The 27,079-nt window shown below is 39.7% G+C and overlaps 1 protein-coding gene across 1 annotated transcript in view; it reads left to right on the top strand.

The window, feature by feature from the left end:
• The window catches only part of LOC134219247 (histone-lysine N-methyltransferase, H3 lysine-79 specific), a 442,335-nt gene that overhangs the window by 264,767 nt on the left and 150,489 nt on the right, over positions 1–27,079 (top strand). Inside the window, exon 4 of the mRNA XM_062697950.1 lies at positions 14,190–14,213. The gene's annotated coding sequence lies outside the window, so the exon portion shown is untranslated. The remainder of the gene's footprint in view (positions 1–14,189; positions 14,214–27,079) is intronic.

Consider the following 27,079-nt stretch of genomic DNA (forward strand, 5'->3'; position numbering starts at 1 on the left):
TAACAATTTTCTAACTGAAAATCCATTCAAAATCTGAAAAGAACTCCGCTCGGAAGTCCGTAAGAATTCGATTCGGAAGCTCAATAGAATTTGGATCGGAGGAAAGGCATTAAAGGATTATTTCCGTTCGGATATCCAGAGAATGGAGCAAACTACTTTTGGGTTTACGAATGGAGAACCTTCTGAACGGAACTCTCTTTTGGGCTTTCAAACCGAAGCCTATTGCGCTTCCGCAGAGCTGTCATTGATTTTTTGCAAAAATCTACTCTGTTATTTTTTTACATATTTCATCAATTCAAAAAAATAAATAAAAAATCAAATAAAAAAAAATTTAATGTATTACACGTCGATGTATTTTTAGTACGCGTGCTTGCTTGCCTCCGGCGTGCTCTTTTTTGGCATTTACAAAATTCAAACATCCATCAATAATGATCAATTATGAATGAATTTCATTTAATTGTTAAAAATTGTAAAAAATAAAGGACATCTCTGCATTTCCGAACAAAATCCTTATTGGATTCCAAACGGATTTTTTTTCCAATCTCAGGATTCTGTTCGATATCCCTTGTATAGAAGCAGATAAAGATTCCATTCAGAAGCCCAGATGGCTCCACTAGGAAGTCCAAAAGTATTTTTTTTTCGGAAGACTAAAGGACTCCATTTGAAAGTCCAAAATTATTTCGTTCGAAAACCCCATAAGATTCCGTTCGGAAGTCCAAACGAATTTCATCCAGAAGCCCAAATTAATTATGTTTTGGAAGCCCGACAGAATTCCTATCAGAAGCACAAAAGGATTCCTTTTAGAAGCGCAAATAATTCAGAGAACGAGATGGACTTCTTTTAGGTTTTAGAACGGAGGTCTCCCGAACGGAACTCTTGGAAATGAACTCCTATGCGTTTTCGAAACGATTTCTCTTGCGCTCCGAACAAAATTCTTTTAAAGCTTCCGTAGGAAATACCAGTATTCTGTTCGGAATTGCAAAAGCATTCTATTCGCATTTCCCTGATCAGAAGCAGAAATAAACGGGGAAGGGCCGTCTGGTTAAATACCGTTCAGCCGAATGCCATTTGGCCGAAGGCAACAATGCTGGTTCAAATACCATTTGGCCAAACAGACTATAAGGCCGAAAGGGTCTTATAGCCAAATAGGACATTTGGCCGAATAGGACATTTGGCCGAATAGGACTTTTGGCCGAAAAGGATTTTTGGACTGGGGATACCTTTGCTGGCCCCAGGGGGTACCTTTGCTGGCCCCAGGGGATATGTAGCACAGACAAGCGTAATGGCGGATGTAGAACTAATTCACTAAGAACTTATTGATAAAGTTTTGATAAATTTTGATTCTAAAACTTGGTATTCGACATAATATGCATGTCGATCAGTAAATCGAAGACATTTGAATCCGTCCAGCACAGTGTATGAAAAGCTATGGGACAAAATATCGAAAAGACAAAACGTCAAATGATCAAATTAAAAAAAAAAATAATGTGATCTACCTGATCGAAACAAAATGTTGAATAAGAATATGCTTCTGAACTAAAATCTACAATATAAAGGTTTGGAAGTCTCTATTTGAGATATATGAAAGCCTTCGTCCGTAAAGCTCATTATCTTCGTTGAAAGAAGCCTTCTTCTAAGTGGCTCAGAAGTCTCGTTCCGAAAGACCCCAAAGCCATTTCCCAGTAGGCTGTGAAGTCTCTCTAAGTGTCTCGAAAGCCTCCTTTCAAGCTGCTCGTAAGCCTCGTTTTAGAGGCTCGGAAGCCTCCTTTCAAGAGGCTCGGAAGCCTCCTTTCAAGAGGCTCGGAAGCCTCCTTTCAAGAGGCTCGGAAGCCTCCTTTCAAGAGGCTCGGAAGCCTCTTTCAAGAGGCTCGGAAGCCTCTTTCAAGAGGCTCGGAAGCCTCCTTTCAAGAGGCTCGGAAGCCTCCTTTCAAGAGGCTCGGAAGCCTCCTTTCAAGAGGCCCGGAAGCCTCCTTTCAAGAGGCTCGGAAGCCTCCTTTCAAGAGGCCCGGAAGCCTCCTTTCAAGAGGCCCGGAAGCCTCCTTTCAAGAGGCCCGGAAGCCTCCTTTCAAGAGGCTCGGAAGCCTCCTTTCAAGAGGCTCGGAAGCCTCCTTTCAAGAGGCTCGAAAGCCTCCTTTCAAGAGGCCCGGAAGCCTCCTTTCAAGAGGCTCGGAAGCCTCCTTTCAAGAGGCCCGGAAGCCTCCTTTCAAGAGGCTCGGAAGCCTCCTTTCAAGAGGCTCGGAAGCCTCCTTTCAAGAGGCTCGGAAGCCTCCTTTCAAGAGGCTCGGAAGCCTCCTTTCAAGAGGCTCGGAAGCCTCCTTTCAAGAGGCTCGGAAGCCTCCTTTCAAGAGGCTCAGAAGCCTCCTTTCAAGCGGTTTGGAAGCCTCCTTCAAGAGGCTCAGAAGCCTCCTTTCAAGAGGCTCGAAAGCCTCCTTTCAAGAAGCTCAGCAGCCTCCTTTCAAGAGGCTCGGAAGCCTCCTTCAAGAGGCTCGGAAGCCTCCTTTCAAGACGCTAGGAAGGCTCCTTTCAAGGCGCTCGAAAGCCTCCTTTCAAGAGGCTAGGAAGTCTCCTTTCAAGAGGCTCAAGCCTCCTTTCAAGAGGCTCGGAAGCCTCCTTTCAAGAGGCCTGGAAGCCCTTCAAGAGGCTCAGAAGCCTCCTTTCAAGAGGCTTATAAGCCTCTTTTTAAGAAGCTTGGAAGTCTCGTTTTAAAATACTTGGAAGCCTCCTTTCAAGAGGCTCGGAAGCCTCCTTTCAAGAGGCTCGGAAGCCTCCTTTCAAGAGGCTCAGAAGCCTCCTACCAAGAGGCCTCGGAAGCCTCCTTCAAGAGGCCTCGGAAGCCTACTTTCAAGAGGCCTCGGAAGCCTCCTTTCAAGAGGCTCAGAAGCCTCCTTTCAAGAGGCTCAGAAGCCTCCTTCAAGAGGCTCAGAAGCCTCCTTTCAAGAGGCTCGGAAGCCTCCTTTCAAGAGGCCTGGAAGCCTCCTTTCAAGAGGCTCAAGCCTCCTTTCAAGAGGCCTGGAAGCCTCCTTTCTAGAGGCTTGGAAGCCTTCTTTCTATAGGCTTGAAAACCTCATTTAAAGAGGCTTGGTGGCCTCCTTTCGAGAGGCTCGGAAGCCTCCTTTCAAGAGGCTCAGAAGCCTCCTTTAAAGAGGCCCGAACGCCTCCTTTCAAGAGGCTCGGAAGCCTCCTTTCAAGAGGCTCGGAAGCCTCCTTTCAAGAGGCTCGGAAGCCTCCTTTCAAGAGGCTCGGAAGCCTCTTTTCAAGAGGCTCGGAAGCCTCCTTTCAAGAGCTTCGGAAGCCTCCTCTCAAGAGGCTCGGAAGCCTCCTTTCAACTCGGAGGCCTCGTTGAGAAAGACACGAAAGTCTTTAAAAAATCTCCAAGTCTTGTAGGAAGCTTGATGTATAAACTTGTTTTAAATTGGAAAGCTTCATGGAATAACAAGAATTTCAGACAACATTTTGGATAGAAACCATGCGAATAATGGAGAGCCATATATCCCGTTAGTTTTCAGGTCCGTTTTTCATATAGCTTGTGAGTTACGCATATTTTCATAACGGGGATAAAAATAGGGGGTACCTCAATGAATGCAAAAGTTCGAAGGGGTACATCTCAAGAAAAAGGTTGAGAACCGCTGACTTAAAGCATACCGAACACTTTATAATGAAATCAAAACTTTGTTCAAGGTTATATAAACTCTTTACGATTGTAGCAGAACAATCCATATAGACCGATGCTTGAGCCTTGAGGTGACCAGATATACCCGACATATAGTGTAATAGCCTATTCAGATTGGGCTATTTATGACTTTGTTAAGTGAGAGGGTATCCAATTATTACGAGGTGTTCAGACTGCAGCAAGATAATATATATTGACGTTTCCATGTTTCCTTATTTGCACGCTAATACAGGGTTGAATTCAAGGAGAGTTTTAAAATTTAATTTGCGAAATCAAGCATTTGTGTGGCGACAATCGAACATTTTTTTCTGAACAAAGTTCCTACGAAAAAAAAAATCAAAAAAATATGAAAAGGGATTTTCGAAGAATATTTGAAGCTCTCATTAAGGATAATGAGCGAAGCTACATTCATTATTTGGGTGCGCCTTTCTTCGGGGAATCAGACTATTCCTCATTTTATTTTTAAGTTTAAAAAGTATTTTGATTCTGTACTATGATTGAACGGAGATTTGATAGAAAAATTTAGATACTTCTGGGAATTCTCACAAATAAATAAAAAAAAGGACGATTGGATAAATGTTCAAGAAATATTATCGAACTAAAATGTATTTCCACCAGTATCTCCATGTATGAAGGGCAACTCAGCAATTTATTTTTTTTTTTCAAAAATGGAAACTGAACCATTGCGTTCTACTCGACAATCAATGATACAGCTTCTAACAAAATCGAATCGTGTGAATGTGATATAATTTAAACTGGATTTTGGATGAATTAATGCATTACCAATCCGTGTTTTATTTAAGGTTATTCTACTTTATATATACATCCCATTCAAATCGTACAGTTGTCCCACGTGAAAAATGTTGAAATCCAAAGTATATTAAGCCATTCAAGGAGCAGAATTGAAACAATTTATGAAATCATGTTCATTCATCAAATATATTCGTTTTACAACCATTCCTACGTTTTAAATTGTCTTCCGCATTGGCCCTTGAACTTTGAAAATTTATTCGATTTGTTCTATTAAATCTAGGTTTAAGTTAAATACTTCATGTTAATTCTAGAGAGCATCTGTTTTTTAAACAAATCATGTTGAATAAGTGGAGAATAAATAATTATCATCACAGGAGCTTTCCACAAAACCATCACAATCCGAGTTATTCTTCAGCGCTCAGAAGATTTCCATCTAACATGCATTCGACCCTGCTGCGACAGAAAGAGCATGACTGTCAACCACGAAACGAAATGAAAACAGAGAGAATTTTCTCTCTGCCAAAGAGAGCGTGACGCTTGTCAGTTTTGTTTTGTTGAATTTCTCCCTGCATCCCAGCTAGAACGAAAGCTCTCGTAATAATTGTTCGTAATAAATTCTTTATGGCTCTTTTTAGCGGGTATATTTTGACAGCGCAAAATGTATGGTAAAAAATGTAAATAATGACATCATAAAGCGTATTTACCCTGAAACGCTAATTATTATGTCATTAATGGCGTAATCTGAATAGGCTATAAGGCACTTGGCCAGAACTGAACCGAATGGGAGCTCTGGCTTCCCAACTTCGATGATATGATGTACGGTACGCGCTGTTCTCCGGAGATATTGATATACATTTACATTATTTTTTTACGCAATACATTCCAGTCCAAGCACTGCTCCAACGACTGAATGCATGGTTCATAGCGAGGGAACCTACAAATCGTTGGAATATCAAGTGTAAGATGTATTACACGAAAACGAAATCAGAACACACAAGAAGCTGTCGAAGTGTACCGCGTACACTTGGAAAAGACTTCTTGGACTCTTGATCATTTTAAAGAAAGACATCTCGGCAAATGCAGATGGGAGCAACTTTCAATCGGCAGCCTAAAACATGTCCAATTAACCTTTTGTCTGTGCTCTGGGGTCAATATGACCCCAGGCCACTTTGAGTGGCTGCCATTTTTTTAGTTTTCAACCGATTCTCCTAATTTTTGGTAGTTTGGTAAAACTCGCCGAGAGCTGTCGCCTAGGTGCAAATTCGCTTGAAAAATCTTGAAAATATCCGCTACAGTGTCCTTTTTTCAAAAAACTTACGTTGTCTGTGCTCTGGGGTCAAATTGACCCCAAATTGAAATTGTTATAACTATTTTAATGTTTGGCCAATTTTGGATTTTTGGGGCTGTTTCGAAAGATAATTTAATCATCTTTCAGGTCGTTATCAAAGATTAACTATAGGTGGGCGGGTACATCGCGGGGAGGGGTTTTCGTAAAAAAGGGTACAAAAACAGTGATTTTTCATGCTTATTTTATTATATCTGAAAATCCTACCCATTTTGAACTGCACCTTTTCAAAAAGGTTATGCAGGAAGGCGTCTATTTTGACATGAGGCATTGATTAGTTTAGCGCTTGGTCGCTAGGTGGCGGTATATTTGAATTCATTATTTTACACTACTCAAGTAACTCCGATATATGGAATTTTCCTCATTGTAAATATTCTTATCGCACAATTTTGAAATTTGTAAAGATGACGTCTGTAACAAAGTTCGTCTGGTGTCAATAGACTGTCATGTGACGGAATAAATAATAAGGAAATTTACAAATAGGCGGCGATAGTGTACTTGCAATATTCTTGCATATATGAAATATTGCTTTAGCTTGAGATCCCTCATACCTACACCAAAGTTGTATTCGGCAGCATTGTTCAGGATGTCTAGCACTACAAAGCGGTGCTCAATATAATGAGCACTTCTTCTCATTTTTTATTTTGTGCGATAAGAATATTTACCCTGAGGAGAATTCTATATATCGAAATATCTTGAGTAGTCTAAAATAATGAATTCAAATATACCACCACCTGGCGGCCGAGTTCTAAACTTATCAACGCCTCATGCCAAAGCACATGCCTTCCTGCATAACCTTTTTAAAAAAGTTGCAGTTCAAAATGGGTAGGATTTTCGAATATAAGTAAAAAATCATGAAAAATCACTGTTTTTGTACCCTTGTTTACTAAAACCCCTCCCCGCGATGTACCCGCCCACCTATAGTCAATCTTTGGTAACGACCTAAAAGATGATTAAATTATCTTTCGAAACAGCCCAAAAAATCCAAAATTGGCCAAACATTAAAAAAGTTATAGCAATTTCAATTTGGGGTCAATTTGACCCCAGAGCACAGACAACGTAAGTTTTTTTGAGCACAGACAGAAGGTTAAACAGATGAAATAAACCTTAAAACATTGAAAAATGCTCCTTAAAAAAGTGATCATTTTTCCTCAAATTATCAAACAAACTACCTTGAAATATATAAAATGCTCCGTAAACATTCGAAAAGCGTACCGTAAAAACGAAAAAAATGTACCGTAAAAAATTAAAAATGCTCCTTAAAAAAGCAAAGATTTGCTATGTAATTAATGATAATTGCGCAATATATTGACAAAAAAATTTATTACAAAATAGTTCAAAAGGTACCTTAAAATTGGCTATCATAAATTAGAATCTTATGCACAATTGTATAGCCGCTAGAGTTTATTGTTGATTGTTTTGCTTGGTAACCCTATTCAACCGAAACCTAAGAAAAATGCTCCTTAGGATGAATAAAATTATGGAGCATTTGTAAACAAGTAAAAAAGAAGAAAAATGCTCCCTAAAATAAAGAAATGCTCCTTAAACCAACGAAAAATGTTCCTTAATTTGAGGAAATGCTCCTTAAACGTAAAACAGTGCTCCGTAAAATCATGTAATGCTCCATAAACTTTTAAAATGTAATCTTAGCCAACATGCTATTCAAAGCATTGTTTACGAAATTGTGCACCTGGCTCACAGACAAACAGACTTCCCAGACAATTGCACATCGAATAAAAAATGGTTGGCGATACGAATTTCATTAAAATCACATTGCATTTATTATGCTAATCGGTTTCTTCATTAACTTCCCGCATAACCACACACGACTTGAATAACTCGGAATTGCCTTCTTCTTCTTTAATGGCTCTACATTCCTGCTGGATCTGAGCTTGTTTTTCAGCTTAGTATTCTATGATTAGCATCTCCTCAGTTATTAATTGAAGCATTTCTATGCCCGTCATTGCATGAGTATGTATTTCGTGTGGCAAATACAATGAGTACACTATGCACAGGGAGTGGATAATCGAGCTCGCCATTTCCGGATTGGCAATCCTACGCCTCTACTTTCAAGGCTACTGGAGACCGAACTCGAAACTGTAAAGCACACAAAAAACTGCTAGTGAGACTACTTTTAAAAATAAGAGCTAAACAGTCGCCTTACAAAAATAAACCGGCGGTGGATGCTTTGACAGCACGTGCAGTTTGTATTGTGAATCAATTTTACTCATTTACGTTTTATAAGTTTATGGAGCATTTCATTTTTTACGGAGCCCTTTTTTCGTTTAAGGAGCATTTCCTTAAATTAAGGAACATTTTTCGTTGGTTTAAGTTAAGGAGCATTTTTCATTTGTTTATGGAGCATTTTATTCATCCTAAGGAGCATTTTTCTTAGTTTTCAATTGAATAGGGTTACCAAGCAAAACAATCAGCAATAAACTCTAGGGGCTATACAATTGAGCATAAAATTATAATTTATGATAGCCAATTTCAAGGTAAATTTTGAACTATTTTATAATAATTCTTTTGACAATATATTGCGCAATTATCATTAATTACATAGCAAATCTATGCTTTTTTAAGGAGCATTTTTAATTGTTTACGGTACATTTTATTCGTTTTTTACGGTACGCTTTTCGAATGTTTACGGAGCATTTTATATATTTCAAGGTAATTTGTTAGATAATTTAAGGAAAAATGATCACTTTTTTAAGGAGCATTTTTCAATTTTTCAAGGGTAATCACGAATCTTTCATGATGCATTTACCATTTTGCCCTTTCAATCTGGTTGAAGATCGATGAAAGAATGCCAGTCCGATCAGAATCAGGGTCCGATAGCCGAGATGTGTTCCAAGCCGTAAAGCTGTCGATTACTATAAATAGTGAACATTTGCAGACGGAGTGCTCGTTCGTTGGCTCCGTAGGACCTGTAGAAGATCTTGATTAGTTTTACTCTCGTCTCACAGCTAACGACGACTCTCATCTCTCCTGCGACGACCAGTAGGACGTCGTCCGCATACACCCAGTTTTTTTTTACGCGGTTGGAATTCATTAATTTCTCGGTTAACCTGAACTTTTACAGCTTCTCAAATACCCCCTGAATTTTCTTTGATTTTTTGTGAATTTTTTGGTGGGGTTAACTCATTGCTTCATTGACCCTGAAGGCCTTAAACGACCAAAACCAAACCGTGTAAAAAAAAACCTGGGTGTATATGAAAATGTATATGTTAAGTGGGGAGAAGTGGAGAATCCGGTCCATGGCGACAATTAAAAGTGTGACTGCCAGGACCGACCTTTCGGCACACCAGGTTGTTACCCGAAAATCCCCATTCGCTAAGCCGCTGGAAAACTAGTGGCATTCATGTACCATTGAACGACTTCGAGATGTTCAGGGATAGGTACCAGCTGTGCATACTTGCACGGCTTAAAGGCATCTTGAAGAACATCTCCTAGTCCAGCGAAATACGACCCTGTCCCTTACCCAGGACGAAACGCGTGCTGTTGGACGCCTAATTTTCCACCTGTTTCCAGCTTCTCTTGAGGCCGGCGATTTTCCATTCTCTCCACGGCCTTAGAGATACAATACGTTAGTGAGATGGGAGACGGGAGCGGTATCACGAAACTTTACCGTCCCTCGTCCGAAACTTTCCGTCTAGGCTCGGTTGACCAGGTCCAGAAACAGCTGCTTGGCGGAAAAAGGGAGATTTTTAAACATGGAGCTCTCTACCGGTAAGTCCGGGAGACTCAGAAATTGTCAAGTTCTACCCGAGTAGCACAATCATCATAGACAAGTTTCTTAGACTCATATGTGACAAATTCAGTCAAGTTAGAGCTTGGTCCATGGCTACACGTCGCCAACCACGCAGTCTACGGAGGGTCCGCAAGTCATCTTCCACCTGATCGATCCACCTTGCTCGCTGCGCACTTCGCCTTCTTGTGCCCGTCGGATCGTTGTCGAGAACCATTTTCACCGGGTTACTGTCCGACATTCTGGCTACGTGCCCGGCCCACCGCAGTCGTCCGATTTTCGCGGTGTGAACGATGGATGGTTCTCCCAACAGCTGATGCAACTCATGGTTCATTCGCCTCCTCCACGTACCGTCCGCCGGTATGGTGCACCCCACCATAGATGGTACGCAGCACTTTCCTTTCGAAAACTCCAAGTGCGCGTTGGTCCTCCACGAGCATCGTCCAGGTCTCGTGTCCGTAGAGGACTACCGGTCTAATGAGCGTTTTATAGATTGTCAGTTTGGTACGGCGGCGAACTCTATTCGATCGGAGCGTCTTGCGGGGTCCAAATTACGTACGATTTCCAGCCACTATGCGTTTCCAAATTTCTCTGCTGGTGTCATTTTCGGCAGTCACCAGTGAGCCCAAGTACACAAATTCTTCTACCACCTCGATTTCGTCAACACCGATGTTAACTCGTGGTGGGTGGCTCACATTGTCGTCTCTTGAACCTCTTCCTATCATGTACTTTGTCTTCGACGTGTTGATGACTGGTCCGATCCGCTTAGCTTCTCTCTTCAGTCTGATGTAGGCTTCCTCCATCTTCTCAAAGATACGTGCCATAATATCTATGTCGTCGGCGAAGCCAAATAGCTGGACGGACTTATTGAAAATTGTACCACTCGTGTTAATCCCTGCTTTTCGTATTACCCCTTCCAAAGCGATGTTGAATAGCAGACACGAAAGATGGGTTTTGAAGGGACTCGAGAATGCCCCTGAAACTCGAAATACGCACATCACCCGATCCATCGTTGCTTTGATCAACCGTGTCGGTTTATACGGACATCCGTGTTCGTGCATTAGCTGCCATAGCTGGTCCCGATCGATTGTATCATATGCCATGCGGCTTTGAAGTCGATGAATAGATGATGTGTGGGCACGTTGTATTCGCGGCATTTCTTCAGTACTTGGCGAAAGGCGAACACCTGGTCCGTGGTGGAGCGTTCGCCCATAAAACCCGCCTCGTACTGCCCCACGAACTCCCTTACAGTTGGTGCTAGTCGACGGCATAAAATGTGGGAGAGTACCTTGTAGGCGGCGTTCAGCAATGTGATTGCGCGGTAGTTGCTACAATCTAGCTTATCGCCCTTTTTGTCACATTAGAGCTGCTGCATCCAAATCAGTCATAACTGTGCTACTAGGGTATTTACCCGGCGACTTTGGACCACTGAAACCCCACCTACTGAAACCAAGGATGGAGTTTTTCCCCAGTGCGAATAGCTGACTTGGGCCTGGTATCCGCCTGAAATGAGAGCTTTGTCTTTGCCCCTCCCTCTGCTAGAGATCGAATACAACCTTCAACTTCAAGATAGAAAAAGAGACCGAAGGGTTTGCGGAAACATAGTTCACCCCTTGGCTACCCGTAACACAGGGGGAGCTGTCGTTGGTCAGCAGCTAGGGGTTCGGAAAGTTATTAAAAAATACCAGCGTTGATGGTGCCTTTCTCGCGCATTATAAGAATGAGGGAGGTCAAAATAGCACTTTGAGGTGATAGATTTTACTATTTTCATCAATTCATTTTTATTGGCGGTCATTCACTGCATTGCAGCAGTTTCTGGAAATAAAATTTTTGTTCGCGACTTCGATTTTTTCTCCTTAGGGGGCCCTTGGCAAAAACAATGTATTCTCAATAACTCTGAGACGCAATGGCCGATCGAGCCAATTTTCAATATGAAACAACAAGACCACATTCCGCGGTCTCCTGAGGTCTTCGTTAGAGTGCTGCTGCTAACGAGAGCTTCTCATGAAGCTGGACCTGTATGACATCTGACCCCTGGAAGAGGGTAAATAGGTGGACAGGTAGGGTATGAATTTCCGGAAGAGATTTCCAGGAAGTTCGGTGGATTGGTAGGTGGGTCTTATCTCGCGAGTGCCATGGACGCTGGAACATTTGGGACTTAGAATTTCACGAAATATTTTGTACTTTGAAGAGTTATGAGCATTTTCCTTCCTACCCCAGTGGCCACGACTGATCTTAGTTTTCTGCTTCATTATTGTAATGCTGGACAGATTTACCATATTAACGACCGATTGTTATTTTGCTGTTGTTGAAATTGATTTATCAATTAATTTCCCAACAAGTAATATGTTCGCAAGATCGGGAGAATTCAATAATGAAATTTGACTTATAGTTTGCCATTTATTCGTCTCATAGGACAACCAATTCGATCTTTAGCCACCAACATAAATTATGCAAGCTGTCAATTGAAGTCAACCACACCCCAGCCAGATCGAACAAGGGCACCGAATCGAATCTAATTGCAAACTTTTGTCCTAACAATTTTTGCTCAACATGAGCCATACTCGCTCACTCGTTTGCTATAGCGTAAATTATAGATTATCGTGCACTATTTGCCTTCCCCCCGAAAACCACAAGCCGATTAAAGTTTTCTCTAACAGTTCCTACTCGGTTGGCATTCATTATTTCGTTCAGCAACCCGGTAGAACCAACTCTGTCTGTGGAGAATACAATTTCCTTGCTTCTGCATCGAAACCAGAAGCCAACAATCAAATTGATTTGCGCTTTCCAACTACGCTTTCCGTGCCAAGGCAGACAGTTTACCGAGCCATTCTCCTCGAGTATAATTGCTTATTGATTTCTGCTCCGGTTGTGGGAAAAGGGGCTTCAAAATTTTGGTACACTCTAAAAAGGTCAGCTTCATGGCCATCATACCACCCGATTGGTCACCACCGGATTCGATCGTTATCGGGTGGCCGTACTTGAATTCGGAAATGGCCAAAGTTTTCCGGAAAATTTCCAAGGCCTTCACCGCCGTCGTCATCGTTCGCCATAGTCCCGCGACCGTGCAGCGGTTTCCCGACGAAAAGGAACCGAAACTTGGCATAAGAAACATTGATTTTTGAGCAGAGATGTCACCACACCTCCCGTCGATTGAACTCGACACAAACTATATTGACTACGGTTGTTCCGGATGGAGCCGGCTGCGAAGATGACGGTGGCGACGACGACGACGACATGCTGGCGGCACCATGTCGTGTTCGAAATGCCATTTTCTCGGCTGGACTCCAATCAAAAGTTTTCCCCCCGTGTATGCGCACCAGATGGAAGGAAAATTAAAGCGAAAGAAATCTAAAGGAAATAACTAGCAAGCAAAAGGACAATCCAGTGCAGAACCCGAGTGTTCACACACCAGTGAATCGGCTGAATGGAAAGCCATTGGAAAAGTTTTCTCCGGGATGTGTTGAACCCGTGGAAGAACTGGACAGCTGGAGTGGAAAGTTTTGTCTGGGTATAATAGTGAAAGGAAAATTTCTTATTGTCGGGTAGCATATCGGGTTGACATTGAGCCGTTGATAAATGGGAGAACGATGCGGAAACTCTGCTTTGAAGATTGGTTTGCGGGGTTTTCAGAGGGGAACCGGAACAAATGTTTTGCGGGGAAGGATGTTCGGTACATAGCAGTCAACAGTTGCATAAAATTGAGATATTTCAATATATGCATTTCTTCGAGATTGTCTTTTCGAGTCCAGAATAAACACTATTATGTTAGTTTGAAATCGACTTGTGAGATTACTTTCTTGTTGTATTGTTTCTTAGATTCGCTTTAAAAAGTAGAGCCGGTGTTAAATATATACTCTTCAAAACACAGATTACAGAATCTCAATTTTAGATATGTAGTTTAGCGTGTTAAGTAATTTTTTATTCTAACACATTTTTTATTCTGACTCAAATCCCGAAAAAACTAATATTCCGAACACTCAATGCATGAGAATTTTTCTAAAATATTCCATTATTATTGCATAAACAAACGAATTTTAAAGGCAAGCGTGTAGATTAATGACATTAGAATTATACAACAATGAGCTACTATTCAAATTTTGCATTTAAATGCGTTTAAGGTGGTGTTCGGAATTTGAATCAAAGTGTTCGGAATTTGAGACAATGTTTACTATGCGTGTTCGACATTTGAGACAAACTTTGGCAGAATAAAATCATTCAGTATTATAGTAGGGGAACTGTTCCGATCTCCATCTCACTGTACATATATCCATCTCATTGCTAAACAAAGAAATACGGCACCAAAATCGTCGCTTCTTTTTGTCAACGTGCGTGCTCACTGCTGGAAAAAATCACAAAAATAATAAACAAACCAAATTATTTTCCATTGTATTGTTTTTGATGGGATGGAAATAGGAGCTATGAGGTGAAGTGGCGAACCGTTCCCCTATATAATCAATAAAGTATAATTATCAAGCGCTTATATGAAAGTTCTGTTCTTGAGCTACTCGATGGAAATAATTGGTTTAAAAAATATTTCAATTATTGTGTCAAGACTTCCGAAGTGAAAAATGTGCTTAGTTTTCGGAATATTAATCAAAATATTTAGTAGAAAATAAAACAGTCGAAACTTGCTATATTCATTAACTCATTTCTATTTTCATTTATTCCAGATTTGAAGCGGATAATTATTGAAGGTGAGTTTTGCATAATTGTTAACTTCATTTAAAGCAAGCAATTATCGGACGGGATACTGCTCCAGATAGACCTGTGCGCCGCCGCGCCACGCCGCCGCCGCCGCCGCCGGTGGTTTTACTCGCGCCGCCGATCATAATTTTGCCACGCCGATGACTAATCGCAATAAAAAAAATCAATTAACTTAAGTCGATTCGAGACAAGCACGAGACACTGAAAACGGCATAATAATTGAAGTCGAAATACGTATCTGTGAAGAAATACAGCGTGGTAGAGTTAATTGGAATAGTACTGAACTAGTCTTATGACAGTTCATAAATGTTGTTAAGGTGGATCTCGTCAAAATTCAATTTCAAATCTACCTCAAGCGATGGTGTCTCTAAGTCGGTGTATGTAGTGACATAAAGCTGTGTCCATTTAGAATCCGGAATCATTTATTGTATTGCAGCGGCACGGAAAGTAACCGCTGTAAGAATTCTTTTACAGCGGTTTGTCTACCCAGGCGCCCACTTACTGTGGTATAAATTTCACGAAGTTTCGCCCAAGCGTGTCAAAAATTATTCCAGATGGAAGTCGAAACGAGGGAAAAAAGTCTGCACACCCACGTTGATAATCCTGCTCATCGACGATTGAACCTACGTCAAAATGGATTTCTGACAGCTTCCTAGCCAAAAATTCTACTTGGTGACGGCACGAGGAGTAGTTCCTGCGAAGTTTAAGTTTGATTTTTGGACAAACTTGCAAAAAAAACGAATGGTTTTGGCAAGGGATATGCAACTGTGGGGCCAAGACCTAAGTGTTTGAGACGAATAAGACGATGGACTCGAAGCTGTACAAGGAGGAATGTTTCAAAAACCGCGGTCGACCTTCCATAAAGCCCATAAAGGTACCGTGAAGTTTTGGCCAGAGTTGGCGAGTTGCCACTACAGCCGGTGAGTCATCCAGTGGCACCGCGATAATAACAAAGATTTCATCGATAAAAACATAAATCCACGCAACTGCCCACAGCTCCGGCCCATCGAGACATTTTGGGCAGTAATGAAGCGGAAGCTTAAGAAAAGTGGAAAAAGTGGAAAAACCAGCTTGGGTCGCGACTCAGATGACCAAAATGTGGAACAAATGTACCAAGGAAGTTGACTCCGGAGGTGTGCAACTTTTGATGAGAGGAATAAAGAAGAAGGTGCGAGTTTTCACTAGAAACAAGAAGAAATTATTTGTATCAATAATTTTTCCTTAAAGTACAATTAATTACCCTTGTTTTGATGTATTAACCTCCTTTGTACGTCAATCCGTTACCGAGATACAGATGATTTTATTATTCCGGATTCTAAATGGACATAGCTTTACATTGTTTTGGTTAATTAATAGGTTGGTTGACTAGTTTGAGAGCTTGAATGAGGCTTTATCTAGTATAATAATACATAAATTGTTAAACTGATCTTTGGAATGCGCTAAGCCAAGGCCTCATTCAGTCGAGTACCTAAATTTGTAGGTGACTCGCAAAATGGGTTTGTTGTGGTTCATAAGCTTTTGTGGGGAATGGATACATGCCCAAATCGTCCCCATTCTTAAAGCATCTGGCATTGGTGCAGGTAAATTATTGCAGTTTAGAAATTTCAAGTTAAGTTGCACGTTAGTTATTTTGACATTTTTTTATTTATTTAAATCAATTTATTTGATCAGTTTTCATTGTTTTTAGATTTGTGCTACTAGGACAGTTGGCTTATAAGACAAACTGATTTAGCAAAATGATTAAATCCCAATTGTGAATGCTTTACCGAATTTTTTGTTCCGACTCCCGAGTAAGTAATTTATATTTTAAAATCAATTTCTGAATATAACTGACAAAACCACTTGCTGAGCATCATCAAATCAAATATTGCTGAGCAATTATTACGAGCCTCAATCAAAAACGCTTCTTATTTTCTTATTCACAGCCATTGTAACCCAGAACTGGGGCGTAGTATTTAGTCAAATTATTTAGTTAAAACGTCAGGTATTTTTAAACATTACGAAAATTTAATTTTATTGTATTGTCTGTAAATTATTTAATACTGTATTGTAAAAGCCTTATTGTAAAATTCCTGGAATTTCTGAGAATATTCAAAGAAGTATCGTTTAAACATTCATTTATGAATTCCTTCGAAAAATACTCCAGAAATTAGTTTGGAAATAAATCATGAAATTTATTTGATAATTCTTCCAGATATTCCTCCGAAAGTTTTTTTTAAACCTTAGAAGATTATTCAGGAATAAGGAATTTGGGTATTCCTTCGGAGATTTCTTACAAAATTTCTCCGAAAATTCCTTAAGAATTTTCATTACCGATTTCTTCAGGAAATCGTTTACGATTTTTTTCGGAAATTGCTTAAGGAATGCTTTTGGATTTTGTTCCACGAATTCTTACATTCTCCTTCGGAGACTCCTTGAGAAGTTCCTTTGGAAGTTCTGCGGAAATTTATTAAGGAATTCCTTAAAAAATTCCATTCATTGAGGATGTCTTCGGAATTTTTTTTTGAGAATTTCTTCGGAAATTTTTCCTTTTGAAATTGTTTCGGCAATTTTTTCATGAATTGCTGGAAAGAATTCTTCTAGATATCCATAAGGAATTCATTCAAATTTGCCCAAGGAATTTTTTCAGAACTTCTTTCAGCAATTCCTTTAAAACATTTTCCGGGAATTCTTTCGGAACTTCCTGCAGGAATTTCTTCGAAAATGTCTTCATCTTTCCGAAAGTCTTTTAGTGTTTTTTGTTTATCTTTGGATTTATTTTTCGAAAATTTAATAAGTAACTACATCGCAAACAACTTCATTTTCAATAAATTTCAAAGGATTTCCTGGAAGATCTCTAAAAAAAAAAGTCCTTGGTAGAATATCCGATGGAAATCCGGGCGGTATTTTTTTTGTTTATTTAAGAAATGAAATTCTGGAGGCGTTCCCAAATAAATTTTTGGAGGCGATTTTGAAGAAATTTGTATTGGGTTTAGTGCAGGAACCAAAAGAGAACCTGAATGGATTTTCAAAAGTAATTCCTAAAGAAACTTCTAAAAGAGTTTTGAAGGTAAAATACTTCCCAAAGAATTCCTTAAGGAATTTCCAGAGAAATCCATAAAGGTATTTTTGAAGGATTCTATGATAGAATTCCCGAAGGAATTCTCAAAGGAAATTACGAAGAAATTCCTAATAGAATTTTAGAGAAAATGCCTACTGGTATTTCTGATGTATTTCCTAGGTTTCTTCAAGAATTCCTTTGGAATTTTTCCCAGTAATCTATTCGTAATTTCCTCCAAAGATTCCTTTGAAGATTCGTTGAGGAATTCCCTAGGTAATTGCTTCAAAAGTTCTAAAAAATGAATTCCAGAAAGTTCTTCGGAAATTATTTCGGATATTCCTTAAAATTTATCTCAGTAATTACGACAGAATTTCCTCCACGTATTCTCTTTAAAAAAGCCCAGATTAATCCACCTAGCGGTGAAGATGCCTTTCTCGTGCGGCAAAAATAGTATTTTGGGCATTACTTCTGAGCCCATCGTCTGATTGGGCCAATTTTCAATAGGAAATAATGAGCCAAGATTCTGCGTCGAATGCAACCTGTTGCGAGGAATCGGTTCAGGGTAAGTGCATTAAAAGTGACCTAGATTTTTTTACGCGCTTTTTTCTGAGAAAAAGTATTTTGGCCATAACTACCAAGCCCATTGTCAGATTCGTCCAATTTTCAATAGGAAACAATGGGGCAGAATACTGCGTCGAATGCAGCCTGTTGTGAGGGAATCCGTGTAAGGTAAGTGCATTAAAAATGAGCTAAACTTTTTACACGCTTTTTATAAGAAACAGTATTTTGGCCATAACTACCAAGCCCATTGTCCGATCTGTCCAATTTTAATAGGGATCAATGGGACAGGATACTGCGTCGTATGCAGCTTCTTGTGAGGGAATCCGTTTAGGGTAAGTGCATTAAATGTGAGCTATACTTTTTTACGCGTTTTTTATGAGAAAAAGTATTTTGGCCATAACTTCCAAGCCCATAGTCCGATCTGGCCAATTTTTAATAGGAAACAATGGGGCAGTATACTGCGTCAAATGCAACCTGTTGCAAGTAAATTGGTTGAGGGTAAGTGCAAAAAAAAGTGAGCTAAACTTTTTGCTCTTTTTGTGCGCACACACACACACACACACACACACACACACACACACACACACACACACACACACACACACACACACACACACACACACACACACACACACACACACACACACACACACACACACACACACACACACACACACGCACGCACACACACACAGACATCACCTGGTCAACCCAGGATGTCTGTTGAGCAGATTCCCCCTCCATTGTTTAGGAAGAAAAAAAAAACACAGACATCACCTCAATTCGTCGAGCTGAGTTGATTGGTATCTAACACTATGGGTCTCCGGGCCTCCTAAAAAAAGTATATTTTTGGAGCGAACATATAGCCTTTACGTATACTTAGTATACGAGAAAGGCAAAAACCTTAGGAAATTCGTTAAGGTTCGTTCTTTTGGAAATTTCATAGGAAATTGCTTTAGGAATTGCTTGATAAAATACTTTAGGAATTCTTTCGTAATTCCCTTTGAAATTCTTCCGGATATACCTTCCGAAGATCATTCGCAATTTCCTTTTGAAATATCGACGGAAAATATTGTAGAATTCCTCTAAAAATTCCATCAGAAATTCATTTACAGATTCCTTTGGAAATATGTTTACTCTTTGAAAGTTTGCCTAGGATTTTCTTCGGAAATTAATATGGAGGATTATTTTAGGAATTCCTTCGGATTTTTTTTTAGAAAAAAAAAACGTTGGAATTTTTTTTAAATTCCTCTAGGGGTTCCTTAGCAAGTTCTTTGACAACTTTTCCTTAAATTCCCATAGGAATTCATTCAGAGCTACTTTAAGTAATTCCTTGGGAATTTATACGGGTAATCCTTTGAAAATTCTTTGTTTACTTTAGGAATAAGATCTTGGACATTTTCCTTAGAAATTACGTCACAATATTCTCCATTTTTTTTCGGGAATCTCTTCAGAAATTCATTCAAAGAAATTTCTTCGGAAATTGCTTTTGGGAACCATTCGGAAATTCTTCTAGGAATTCCCTAGAACATTTTCTCGAAATTTACTGAAAAGATTATTTTTCTGATTTTTCTGCGAGAATTCTTTCGGTTCCCTAATGTAAACTATTTTTGAAGCCGGTGCTACCGGGTAAAATTATAAAATACCTATACACATAATAAGCAAGACCTGCGTGCCCAAACCTTTGTTCCTTATGACGAATAAACGAGTCTACATTTAGCATGCAAGCAAACAAGCTAGTTCGGTTTTGTATTTCCTTGGTGTGATTTGTAGGAAGTCAGTCGTGGGATCAATAGTGAAGTTGGTCAAGTTCGGACGAAGTATTTTTACGCTAAGTTCTTTCGAAAATTTCTTCAAAAATTTTGACAGAAATGTCTTATAAGCTCTTTTCGCTTTTCCCTCGGAGAGTCCTGTTTGAACCCCTTCGAAGATATTTTCAGCAATTTTTCCGGAAATTGTTTTAGGAATTCTTTCGGAAACTATTTAATCCCTAATAAATTTCCGAATTAAATCCTAAAAGAATATTCTATGGTTTTACCTGTGGTTTTACTAAAGAAATTTCCCAATGAGAACCTTAATGAGTTTCCGGAGTATCCATAGGGTTTTACAAAGAAATTTCTAATGCAACGTAAAAAAATCGTAGTTTCCACCGGAAATCCCTTCAGGAACTCCACCAGAAACTTATTTGTCATATTTCACCAACTTTTGAGGAAAATATTCAATTTGGTTGGTCATCGTGCCCCAGCTTACTCAGCCAGAGCTCATTTTAGTTATGTTGATCATCTATTGAGATTTGTGCATACAAGAACGCAAGGTGGGGAGTAAACTGTCCATTGTGGTTGTCATTCCATCGTAAATGTCCTTCCAGGATTCAAGGGTCACAGCAGGTGAACGAACTGTAAATTCTCTAAATATACTAGATATGCAGCCACTTCAACATTGCCCAATTGTATATGTAACTCAAATAATAGTAGTTTATTTTTTGTTTTAACAAATTAGTCCTTTGACACCGAAGTCTAATTCTTAATACTGCTCAAGGGTGAAAAAGTGAACCAGGATTCGTTTTTAAATTTAGATTCATCAAAATCAGAGAAAAATAAAATAGTTTTAATGTGAATAACATTTTGAGATTTGGAGGTGCTTGCTGGAGTCACTCCTTTAAAGCACCGTTACTGGGAGCTCTCACTTAGAATACTCATCAAATGTGGGACAAGTAACACACTTGTCTTACATAACTTCGATAATATGCTTGAACTAACTTGTCGTTCAAGATTCCTGAGAGTTTATCTCAACTACATATCATCAGATCTTTGTCTTCCGTGTTATAATCCACCTCGAGTTCACTTCACCAACGACAGTTCCTCAATTGTATACGATCTGTCCATGAAACATGCTATTCAAGGAATACCAGATCTTCTTCGACAAATATCTATTCCCTCACTTTTTTCTGAAAAATATGAACATGTCAATTGCAACAACAGATATTTCACTGATGGTTCTCGCATCAACGGATCCACTGGCTTCGGTGTTTTCAATGTAACTTCAACCACCTTCCAAAAACTTCAGGAACCGTGTTCGGTCTATGTTGCTGAGCTGGCAGCAATTAACTTCGCTTTGGGGATAATTTCCAATCAGCCCGTAGACCATTATTTCATCTTCTCGGATAGTCTTAGTTCTATCGAGGCACTCCGGTCGATGAAACCCGTTAAGCACGCATCTTACTTTCTTACAAACATAAGAGAGCAGATGCGTGTTTTGGTCGAAAGATCATTCAAGATTACCTTTGTTTAGGTCCCTTCTCACTGCTCAATCTACGGCAATGAGAAGGCAGACTCGCTGGCAAAGGTGGGCGCACAGGAAGGTGAGGTTTATGATAGACAATTCTCGAGCAACGAGTTTTTCCCATTAGTCCGTCAGAGTACTCTTCAAAGTTGGCAAAATAATTGGACACACAACGAACTTGGACGGTGGCTATTTTCTATAGTTCCAAAAGTTTCTGGGCGAGCGTGGTTCAGAGGTGAGGACTTAAGTCGAGGCTTCATTCGCATGATGTCGAGACTTATGTCTAATCACTATTCACTAAACGCACATCTGTACAGAACTTATAAACCTTGTCGATAGCAACTTATGTAGGTGCGGAGCCGGTTATGATGACATCGACCACGTAGTTTGGTCCTGCTCGGAAAATGACGCCTCCAGAGAGCAATTATTGGATACCCTAGTGGCCCGAGGTAAACAACCCTTCAGGAAAGTTCGAGGTGTTTTGGGAGATCGTGATGTGGTCTATATGCAGGCCATTTATAGTTTTCTTTGTGCTTCTGATATCAAAATCTAATAGTTTTTTTTTTCTTTCTTCAAAGTTTTTTTTTGTGTTTAGTCTCTGCTTTCTGTTCCGTAGAGCACCGGCTCTGCCATCCGGAAGATGCTCCCAGTCGAACCATTCCTCGAGCACGACGACACGCCACATCGTCCCTGACGCCAAATACCCGGATGAGAAGCTGAAATTCCCTGATCTCAAATCCTTAGCCCTGTCCATCCTTAAACATTGTAAACTAACCTCGAGTCACCACGAGTACGCTGGCTTCTACCCCTCTCTTACTAACTGAAAAATTAAATGATATTGATTGTATATATCACAAAGAACCATGGCTCCGTAAAGTGTTATACACGCATGAGCCTACCAAATAAACGAACTTGAAAAAAAGAACATTTTGAGATCAGGTACTTATTAGTTTCGCTGGTAATTTACAATGGAATGTGCTGTTTGATGATCGACAAACATAGAATATTACAAATTTAATCCACTGAAGTCGACTTTTATACGGGCGATTCGTGAATTAAAAAATCCCGGTTAAAATTGATTTTTAGCCAATGATTTTTCATTCACGCCGGTTCACGCCGGTTCACGCCGCCGCCGCCGCCGATAAAAGCCAACGGCGCGCCGCCGTGACGCCGCCGCCGCCGATTATATGACCGGCGCACAGGTCTAGCTCCAGATTTCCAGAATTTTTCACTGCCGATTTTTTCTTAAGACTGTGCATAAAATTTGATACAAGATCACGCGAGTCTTCGTCGCTTAACTCTCAAATGATACGTTCTGGTGATATCGCTCTCAAATCGATCTATAGTGCGGCACTTTCGATACTGGATGATAATCTTTCTGATACTTTCTTGTTCCTGTGTATGTTAGAAATTCTATAATTTTTAAGAAGTCAGAAAAGTATAATTGATTGTACAAACAAAAACATTCTACTTCTACTATTCAAACGTGTCACCTCTTTATTGCGTGCCACCCTACTAGATACTCACCAATATAGCAGTCAATTCTCGCATGGCGCTCACCGAAACGAGAAATCATTTAGCATAAATTTTCACGTGAACATGGTCATCTGCCTCCCATTATAGGCTCCAGTGCACTCCGACCGTGCTTATGCACACAAGCGTGTGATACTCAACTCATGATAAGAGCATGTCGGGATAATGTTCCCATCGTTGTAGCGCTGCTGGTTGCTGGCTGGCTGACTGTTCAAAATCAGTGGCTACCGTGTTCCAGCAGCGCGGCAGCATTCATTCAGTGGAACGAACATTGGTTGTCACTTTCCTTTGGGGAGGTACAGCCTTGCTGGGTTGTTCCCCATTCAAGCTTTTCGCAATTTACGCTAATTATGTTAATTACGTGAATATTTATTTTGTTTGTGTTTTTTTCCTTTCAACATCCAACCTGCATGTGTTGGTCGTTCATTTATTTACTGTATCGATTATACCCACTGCAGCGCATGTTATCTAAATTTGAAATCAGTTGTTGGTGGGCAACCACCTCTTTCGATTGTCACCTCCTGAACTATTAGACGTAATTGCAAGGAAACAAGCATTAATTTCTCAAGCGCGACCATGTTCAGAAAATGTTCAGCAATATAAAGGTAAAAATAATTAAACCCCTAATGATTGCCGCGCAGTTGTAGAATTACCGTTTCAAACTTGATACAAATTGACCAACAACCCGTTCTACGTACTTCACATGTGACCTTCCATCATTCCACCACCATTAGTTCCCAAAGATGGCAAATGACGAACGGATGGATGCCGCACCTTTTCTTAATTCATTAGCGCCCGAGAACGCTGTTTTTTCATGCTTTACTTCCAATCTGCGCGTCTATCGCTTCGATCTATACTACCACTTATAAAGCATTGCTAAATCAACATCATTGCGTGAGCGCGCCTTCGCCTTAATTTCGTTCTTCGAGTTGAGTTCTGTTAGGACACCTATGGGGTACAGAACTGTGTCATACACAGCCGTCATTGAAGTTGCGAAGCACAAACAAACGTTGAGCACATTACCGAAGCGAGGGGTACGACTTAAATGGCCTTCTGGAACCAATCATTGATCTTTTATTTTGCAATCAATTTATGAGACAAAGCATTATATGAGCTGGAGTTGATGCCTTTATTGTGTACTATGATGTATTGAATAGATCTAGTCACTTCAAAAACTAATCGGTTCTGCTGGACGAATTAAGGTGATATCACTTAAGCTCACATGTACTTAGCATAAGGGCAGGCACACGAAGAGAAAACGCAACAGCATTCGCACGGTGTATTCAGTACACGTTTCCGGTCCTAGAACAGAAACCAAAGTTGACTTCTCGTTATTTAGTGTAGAGGTTTTACCATTGCAAGAAATATCTTTTGTGGAAGAAAGATTTTTTGATGGACACTGTTGCTTGGCACAATGATATTTAATTGGGCGATGTTCATCACTTTATATATTGAATTACAATGGGCCACATAGTTCATTTGAAGGACCCGTCACCTGGCGGAACTTGTTTTGTGGTCATCACAATTCTTGATCGAACATCAGTCCGTATGACGATTCTATCTACTCGAAGCCCTCACCGAAGCCCTATCGAAAGGGTATTCAATACCAATTTTTAACACGACTTTTATCTGCTTCTGTAAACAAAGAAACATCAATTCGTAGGTGAAGGCTTCTGCTTCCATTTGATGATGCTGGTTTGCGTGGGAGTGCTATCAGATTCGTCTAATCGATGTTTGATTCTTTGTTTACAACAGCAGATAAGATTGATATGTTCACTTCAAAAACGAATGTTTCGGTTTAGGGTTATTTAGCTGAACGCCATTGAGCCGAATACCGTTTGGCCGAATAGTTGAAATATGTTTTCGTATAAAGTGTGTGCAGTGACTAGTTAAAAAGTGAAAGTAAGAATTGAGTAGAAAGTAGTGACTAGTATGAAGAAGTGTGTTGTGGGAAGTAAGAAGTGAGATTGGTTGCAGCAATGTGACCAAATTTGGTTGCGTTTGAATTACTGTAACTGCTGTACTATGTGTGTTACTCGGGGAATAGTACGACATACAGGGGTTAGACAAAAAGGTTGAGATAGGTAAAATTTTGTCGAAATTCCAACCAGCATAACTTTGCGTAGGATAATCCGATTTTGATTAAATTGGGACCATCAGAAGCGGACACTCTTCTAGTATACTGTCCCCATGCAAAACCTCAGATTTGTCCTTGGCTACTGGAGATGTTCCGGACAGGGTTTGCAGAAATCGCTCTCAATAGATAACGAACGACGATAGAAGAGAGGCAAAAATCTCTTCGAATCACAACAAGCCATGAAAACAAAACTATCGCACTTGTATTATACAAGTTGGAAAGAAACTGATTCGGATATGCGGCACCCACCGAGGAGGTTCGATAAAACGCTTTGTTCTCGCTCATTTTATGTTGGGGATCATATTTTTTCGCATAGCTGTGTAGAACAAGTTGAAATGCATCATCAGAACAGGTGCCCCGCAATTGGGGCTTATTAAAAAAAATTATCATGGATTGTAGCCCCCCGAATCAGTTCATTATCGTAATAGCTACCGAAAAATTTCTCTCACGGTATGCTACCTATTGAGAGTGTATATAGACATGATAAGTGAGAGATTTTCTCATTCTCCTTTGGATTCAAACCGGATTCGGTTCCGGATTTTCCAAGAGTATGTCCAAAATGCATTTTTTACTGCTTGTCATTTTATGTGACGTTTACTTTAATTATGTTTTATCTTTTCTTCAAAAACTAGAACTAATATGCCGACCAAAGTAGGCAGAGATATGGCCATTTCCATAAAACGGTTCCGGGAACATGATGAAATGATAACAGATCGGAATAATGCAAATATGGGTATCTATCTTCATGACTTAGCGAGACGATGATTACAGAAACATTTCCAGGGTGATAGAGTATTCACTGCCACCCTTATAGCAGGTTCTGGATCCATGCAAATATGGGTGTCAAAACTCATGTTTTCCCGAGACGATGAAAATATAATCTATACTGAAGATACATTTTGAGGACCGTAAGACTCACTTGTAACAGGTTCCGGGTGTTCTGCGAAAGTGATATTTGTTCAGGGTGTATGGCCAATCCCGTACCGATTTTACGAAAATGGCCATAAATCTGCGTATTCCTGACGGATTATCGATCGGAAGCCAGCATTGGTCAGTATATTAGTTATAGTTTCCTGGGAAAGCATAAACCATTATGGAAGTAAACGTCACTTAAAATGACAAGGAGAAGAAAAAATGCATTTTTAACATACCCTCGGAAAACCCGGAACATCTCCGGTGGCCAAAGGCCAATCTGGAGTTGGGTTTGGGGACAGTACACTAGAAGAGTATCCGCATCCGATGAGCCTGGTTTTATCAAAACCGGATTATTCTATGCAAAGTTATGCTGATTTGTGCTTCGCGAAAATTATGCCTTTTTCAACTTTTTGTCTAACCCCCCTGCACATACGAAGCGATATACACTGGATTCTGTTTTTACACGATTTACATTTTCTCAATTTTCCACTCATCCTATATGTTTAACGTATATTAATTATCATGTGATTTTTCTTTGATTTATTCTGGATTTTTTGAAATATGTTGCGAAGAGTTTGGTGGCAAATTGAAGTCACACGATCAAAAATACGAGCGAAAAAAAATCGTGTAAAAACAAAATCCTGTGTATAAGAATGGAGAATTAACTTAGAAGAAGGAAGAATAAATTTAAAAGAGTAAAGAAGAGATAACGAAATAAAAAGGAGGAAAAAGGAAGAAAGAAATGGGAAAGGAGGGAGAAGAAAGAAGGGAAAAGGTAGAAGAAAGAAGAAAGAAAAAACGAGAAAGAAAAAGGAGGAAGGAAGAAAGTAGAAGTATGAAGTAAACCGGAAGAAGAAAAAAAGGAGGAGAAAGAAAAAAAGAAATAATAAGGAAGAAAAAAGAAAGTAAAAGGAATAAGACAGAAGGAAGAAGGAACAAGGCAGAAGGAAAAATGATTAAAGAAGAAGAAATAATGGAGAAGGAAGAAAGAAGAAGGAAGAAGGTAAAAAGAAGAAGGAAAAAGGAAGAAAGTAGAAAGAAGAAGGAAAAAAAGAAAGAAAAAAGAAGAAGGCAGAAGGAAGAAAGAAGAAGGAATAAGGCAGAAGGGAAAAGAAAGGATGAAGAAGGAATAAGAAAAAAGGAAGATGGAAGAAGGAAGAAAGAACCAGGAAAAATATAGAAGGAAAAAGGAAGAAGGGGGAAAGAAAAAAAGGAAGGAAAAAGGATGAAGGAAGAAGGACAAAGGAAAAAAGAATAAGGAAGGAGGAAATGGAAGAAAGAAAAAGGATAAAGGAAAATGAAAGAAAGGAGAAGGACGAAAAAGAAGCAAGAGGGAAGCAGTAAGAAGAGGAAGAACGAAGATAGAAGAAGAAAGGAAGAAGAAGGAT

The sequence above is a fragment of the Armigeres subalbatus genome, chromosome 3 (genome assembly GCF_024139115.2).
Source record: "Armigeres subalbatus isolate Guangzhou_Male chromosome 3, GZ_Asu_2, whole genome shotgun sequence".
Lineage (NCBI taxonomy): Eukaryota > Metazoa > Arthropoda > Insecta > Diptera > Culicidae > Armigeres > Armigeres subalbatus.